We start from the raw sequence: 6,598 nt of genomic DNA, 5'->3' as shown, positions 1-6,598 counted from the left end.
TTAACAGACTAGTGATTTGCTGCTGGTGGGCCTGTAGCTGCCAGCGCATGCTCATCAGTGGAAAACTACCTTCTTTATTGAGAAACACTGAAGCTGAAGAGAGAGTTGCAGGAATACAGGTTTAGAAATGTGTTCTCTTTCTCTCAGTATTACCACCTTTAGAGATGTTTTGTAAGATACATAGAAACTGTGTTTTCATTGGGGTAATATGACGACAACACATCAAGACATATAGTAAATGCTCTGTGTGTTGTGGCACACATCTCTCTGTGTTTATTCGGTTCGGAGAAGCATCTTTGTTAGTCATCTCCTGACTTTCCTGTTTGGAGGAGATTAACATGACAGTGGTCCTGATGTGTGTGAGGCGCCCCGAGCCTCCATGCTGCTGCCTGGATCAGAGTGGACTGATCCACTAAAAGGCTGCCTAAGCCCACCATTGATTAACGGGTGTCAGTGGCCCCCAGGGCCCAACCAACAGGGGGTCTGAGCATCAGAATGTGGCCGCATGGCCCCGTTGGTGGGCCTCTGCTCCTCCAGAGCACGGCCGCTGCCTCTGATCCCGGCCCAGCCACCACCCAGAGCTAGATGGGATTTAGGTGAGACGGGAGCTGAGAGCTGGGGTCATGGGAGGAGATACAGGGTCGGGTGGGGGTGGGAGGTGGGGGTTCTCTGGCAATAAATGAAACCGTGTTTTGCTGTGGATTGGTGGTTGATAATCATGGCTGGGGGATGAGGGTTGTGTTGTGTGTCTGTGTGTGTGTGTGTGTGAGGGGGGGGTGACACTGGTCTGGAGTTCACGTGGACTTGCCTCATGAGGACTCCACCACATTACTTTAATAGGAGATGGAAATCAGGCAGTTGGGCAATGTAAGCAAGTTAAGCAGCTATCAACATTTGTGATCCCAAGTTTGCATTGCTCCCCTAAAATAAAATATGTCAGGGTGTAAAAAAAACATGTTCTACTTTGTTTGGTATATGATATTTGGCATACTTCACACTTTATTTGGAGGAATTAGACTGGAGAACACGCCAAAGGGTGGAGAACTGATTTCTGACTTGTTGTTCTAAGCAGCCAAAGTGATGGACACATGCTCAAAAGAGAGGCCTACTAGGATAATTAGCATGCATATGAATGGAAGAGGAAGAAAGGGCAGATTATGCATTTGTATGTTTGCTGATGAGATTGAAGGCTTTCGGTTCCACAAACCTCCCACATGAATGACAAATCCCACCAGGGAGGGGAAAGAGAGGGATAGAGAAGAATAAAAAGAGATAGTCTTCTCCCCATAGGCCTTTGAGCAAACTTATTGGGGTGTTTGAAGCGAGGATCCCAGAGCAGATGTCTTAAATTGGGAGAGAAAGACGAAAAGGGTGTTAGAGCCAGAGATTATGCCTTTTTAGTCTTTGTATAACCATCTGAGTATCTGTGCAACATAACCATGGCAGGCATGAGAGGTTATTACTAGAGTATGTTTGTTGTAGCCCTTGGGGCATGTTGAAAAGTATGCAGTGAACAGACTGGCATGGCTTTGAGGATCATCTATATGATTTATGTCTGTTGAAAAGAAAAGAGACAAAAGATAAATACTTCTCAGCATTTTTGTAGTGAATATGATTAATAAAACCCCCCAAAAAATAGTTTGTAACGTTCACATTGAAGCACAAATACATTTATGGGAAGAAGAAAAAAAAAGTGTGGTTTTTGCAAGAATTTATAGACTTTTTCATTTGTTCCTTCCTTCTCGCTCAATAAATATTCTTTTTATCTCTCTCTCCCTCTCTCTCTCTGTCTCTCTACATCTTTCTCCCATACACGCACAGACAGACTCACAGACACATACACCGTGACAGATCCTTCCAGCATGAAACTACCTGTGTATCTGAAATAAATAGCCTGCCAAGCATTTGATGGGCTGGCTAGAAATCCCACATGCTTATACAGCCTAGTCTGCTTTCAAGTAATCATCCCCATGGTAACACCTGACACCAACTATTCATCATGCCACCTATAAAACTCTTGCGCACACTCACAACAAGACACCCGATTTAACTGTAACCATTAGTGACTAATGGCCACGCACAGTCTGGCGATGCACACAGCTTAGCGCAATTAAATCACAACCACCTTGTTAACCTGTCAACTTAGCAACATGTCAATGTGAGCTGCATCAAATCTTGTCATTGATGGACAATAATTGTTCATGTGAATGCGATAAATGCCAGTGGCTCAAATGCGAAATTATTTGTTTATTATATTTCTCATAGGCCTATACATTCTCTACATTACTTTATGATCTACATACATTAGTTTATGTTAGTCCTACCTAGCTACTGGGCTGCAGATTTTTTTCAGTCACTATGAATCCACAATAGGCTATCAGTTATATCTGTCCATGATGTTTACCACCCTATGGTTACTGGAATCCTCTTGCCATGTTGCCTGGAGCATCAACCCTCACAAGTCATCTGTCTCCCTTCTTGCCTAGGCTTCGAATACGAGATTTTCCCTTAATGTTTTCCTCGCATAATGAGAAAATAGTTATTTTCATAGTTAGCTAGTGATAATGAGAGGAATCTGTCGTATCAAAATCCTTCACAGGGAGGAAACCTAGACCTACATTTCGCCACAGTAGGAGCCGAGGCTAATGAGAGACTCCTGTGACAGCTGTGCATTCTGACAAGAGTACCTCCGCCAGTGGGTTTGAAAGTTTGCAACATCCTGAATTCCTCCAGGTTTAATGTCTCCATCAAAGGGGATCAAAAGCTGGGGATTAGAACTACAGAACGTTGGGGAGTGTTAGGAAGGAGTCTTCACTTGACTCCACTGCGCCTTCGATTCCCCCTTCCTTCCTATTGCCGAAAGCGTCGTCATGGCAACGGCTGAGGGGAGCGCACCCTGATGATAAGAGCGCAAGAGGATATGAAGGAGTTGACAGATCATTTTGGAGAAGACTGACCCTTCTGCGGAGGACCGCATCTCCTCTAGTAAATTAATACACAGATGGCTGTTGAGATTGACAGTCTCAGCCCCTAACTCTCAGTGGGGGAAATTTAACATGCATCACACGGCAAGTGTTATCTTCAGGACCTTCTGAGGGGATTTTCACAAGTCATTGGTCATTTCACAAGGTCATTAACTTCTGTTCTTAATTTCTTTGGATAGGATATCATAATCGTAATATCATCTAATTGATAATCACTGTTCCCTGAAAATCTCAGGTAGGCCTACAGTACCTTTGAAAAACAGGTTTCCTTTCCTTCCTTCCTCTCCTGTCTCTGTGAGGAAGCCAGTGGGCCGACAGGCTGCCCTAGAGGCAGCCCACCAGACACGGCATGTGATTCCACAAACAACATTTGTTTTTGCAGCAGTGAACTAGGCAGCAAGTAGTTCATTAGGAAGAAAATGGACACTAATTGAGCCCCAGCTGTATATGTAAAGATGAATCTCCTATAGGCCTACCACACTCCCTCTCTCCCTCCCTCCTTCCCAGAGCATCTTGTCTCTGATCCTCCTCTTCCCTCGAGCTCCTTCTGTTCATTCACAGCGCAGAGGCCCTTGTTAGCACGCGCAGGGATTTGTAAGAATAATGAGTAATGTGGAGAAGACAGTGTGTACAGTGCAGCAGTAGGTTACTATCAGGCTTACTGATGGGTGTAGCTACACAGTAAACTACAGTATGCCATAGAGATGTTCACAACATAGAAATGCATGAAGGCCTGTTGGTAACATCAGCAGATGTTTATGTGGGATGCAATAAATATGATTTCTGTGTTACTGATTTGATTTAAAAAATCGTAGACCAATAAGCCTTTTTTGTACCTAAATATGGGTGCTGAGGATGGCGTGTCCTTCTTCCTAATGTGTACCTAATATCACAGAAAACAGATTTAAACTGGCATTTCTACGAAGGTATACTCAATGAGTTAAACGGGTTTGCGTTTGCTTCTGAGGAGATGACATTTTCTTTCCAGCTCGCATCCCGGTCATCAAAGTGCTGGCGCGTATTCAACACTGAATATTCTTTAATCTGATTTGGGTGGAAGGACCGACAAAGAGACCATTTCGTTTGGCTGGATGTAAACAAAGACCTTGACAGGGAGGGTGGTGTGAGGGAGAGAGAAAGAGAGAGATAAAGAGAGAAAGAGAGAGAGAGAGAAAGAAAAAGAAAGAGAAAGAAAGCAAGAGAAACAATAGGAGGTTGACAGATGTGATCCATTATTGTCTTTTACGTGGTAAATCATTGAAGGATACAGAACAATATATTTTTTAAACATATCAAAGACCTATTCAGACCCGTGTGAAACCACATTCATTGGTTTATGGATGGTAATGCTAATCTAGACGAAGCACTGTATGCCTTCTACTGCAGATTTCTGCTAAACAGCCAACCTTAAACTAAATAAATAAATCAAATAACATGAAATTCAAGTTGGGAATATGTTGACCTTTGACCCAGTAAAATCCTGTGGTTTGTGTTTCAGAAGACATCCAATAGAACATGTAATCATCCCCTAAGTGCAGAGATAACCAGGGCAGAGGAAAAGAGTGCTATCAACTTGATTGTGAGCTGTTCTGATTGCGTAGGGTAAGCCTCTGCCATGCCTCACCAGCAAATGAACTCACCAGCAGATTCCTGTTAGTTTTCCTAGAGGAGGAATCAAATATGGACAAGGTCATGAACTCTTCACTGGGCATCTGATACTGCCATGTTTTCAAAATACAGGCAGTGTGGTTTCAATTAAAATGGCTGATGAATACAGTAAGGGTTGGAGGGCATAATCTAATTCCGGAAGTCTCAATTCAGGACTTTTTTTTTCAAGGCTTGGCCGAGTCACGGTATCGCACTCTGAGCCGGTGCAGGACAAGCTGAGCATTCATTGGTCGATGATACGAAGACATGGAAATTGAGTTATGGTTAGTAGGACACCTGATTTAATTAGGAACAAGATCTTGCCAGGTTCTGACCTCTGATTGGCTTGTTTTGTCTCTGCTCCACCCATCACATATCCATTTACATCCACAACTTCTTTACTGTAATAGAGCCATGGACATAACAATACTTTTCTGTGCCTTCGCCATAGTAAAACCCGGTTTTACACTAAAATGTCAATGGAACTAAACAAAATACAATAGAATACGTGAACAAAACATATGTCATATTTGTCCAATACCACAGGGAATCAGTGAGGTCATCTTGAACAGATTTGCACATGGTTCTAAAAACAATTTATGTTTGCAATAAATATCTCATGAGCTATTGCCTGCAGTTTAAAAGTCCTGGAGAGAAGAAATGTAAAAAGCAAGGTCTGTTTTTTACTTTAGACCGATAATATATCGCCATTCCAACACTTCCATTGAGTTCACCGTTTGTTTTCTGAGTACAGCACAGTGTTCATTTCAAGTCATGTCAGGATTAATAATGAGGTATTCATATTTGACACTAAACTACTCAAATTCACTGCAATAGATTGAAAGGCTGTTTTAAGATATTGCATCAGAACTTTCTCTCCAGGCAATTAGCAGTAGCATGCTTTGACCGAGCTTGCCTCTGCTGAAACCAACTGGTCACTACGGTTTCAAGGAACCCTGAGCCAGTCACCCAGGCCAAAGAAAACATACATCTCCCAGTTCATCCCCCTACGTGAAGCTAAACCAGACACTGCGAAAGAAGCAGGGGGAGGAGATGCTAAGTGAGAAACTGAACCTCTCTGCTGGTCTCTCCCCCCTGACCGTTAAGCTTTCCAGTCAGCCCTAAAGTTTATTGCCCGCTTGGCCATTTGCAGACAAGTCAGTCGAGAAGCTTGGCTTCGCACCCAGGACCAGATCCTTAACTGGCTGACCTTCTCCAGGACTTTATGGTGCTCTAGAACACTCTGACATGCTTTAGATTCACCACACTGGTAGAGATAAGGACACTGATACAACTTGTACAAACAGGCCCAATCCAAAAGTATGCGTCGGTCTCATGTTAGACCAGTAAATCCCCCTAAGTGGATCTGTTCTGGTGAGAAACATTGTGCACCTACACACTGCTATACATACACGATACAGTGTGAGCCTGCTAGAAGTGTAATACAATTTGTTTGGAATGTAGGGCCCGGTAATAGAGATGTCCTTTTAATACAATGTATGTCAAGGCTGTGGGAAACAGCAGGCTGCATGCACAATGGACTGAGACAGCCTCAGAACTGTTCTTCAGACGACTACAGAGTCTCCCACAAAAGACCTGTCCTGGTTATAGTTCAATTAGTGGCAAATACAGTCCACATAAACTCTCAGCATTAATGTGGAAGACTATCCAGTATGTACAACAGATGATGCAAGGTAATTAGGGATGTAAAGTTTAAAAAAAAATCTTAACACAAATACACTGTATGTGTCTCCATACTGACGGGGATAAGGAGTCTAAACGATGAGCCAACAGGAGAGAAGGAGGGCCAACATTTGTTTGTTGGGTGAACAAATGGTGACAAACGATGGCAAATTGGAGTGAAGGCCCCCTGGTGAGCTATAGGCTGCCAACTGGGATCACAATAGAATAAAGGTGCTAGAGAGAATACACACACACTCACTCACGCACACACATTCTATTAGGAG

The sequence above is a fragment of the Osmerus eperlanus genome, chromosome 16 (genome assembly GCF_963692335.1).
Source record: "Osmerus eperlanus chromosome 16, fOsmEpe2.1, whole genome shotgun sequence".
In the NCBI taxonomy this organism is placed as follows: Eukaryota; Metazoa; Chordata; class Actinopteri; order Osmeriformes; family Osmeridae; genus Osmerus; species Osmerus eperlanus.
The sequence above is the reverse complement of the archived record's forward strand: the minus strand, read 5'-3'. Positions refer to the sequence as shown.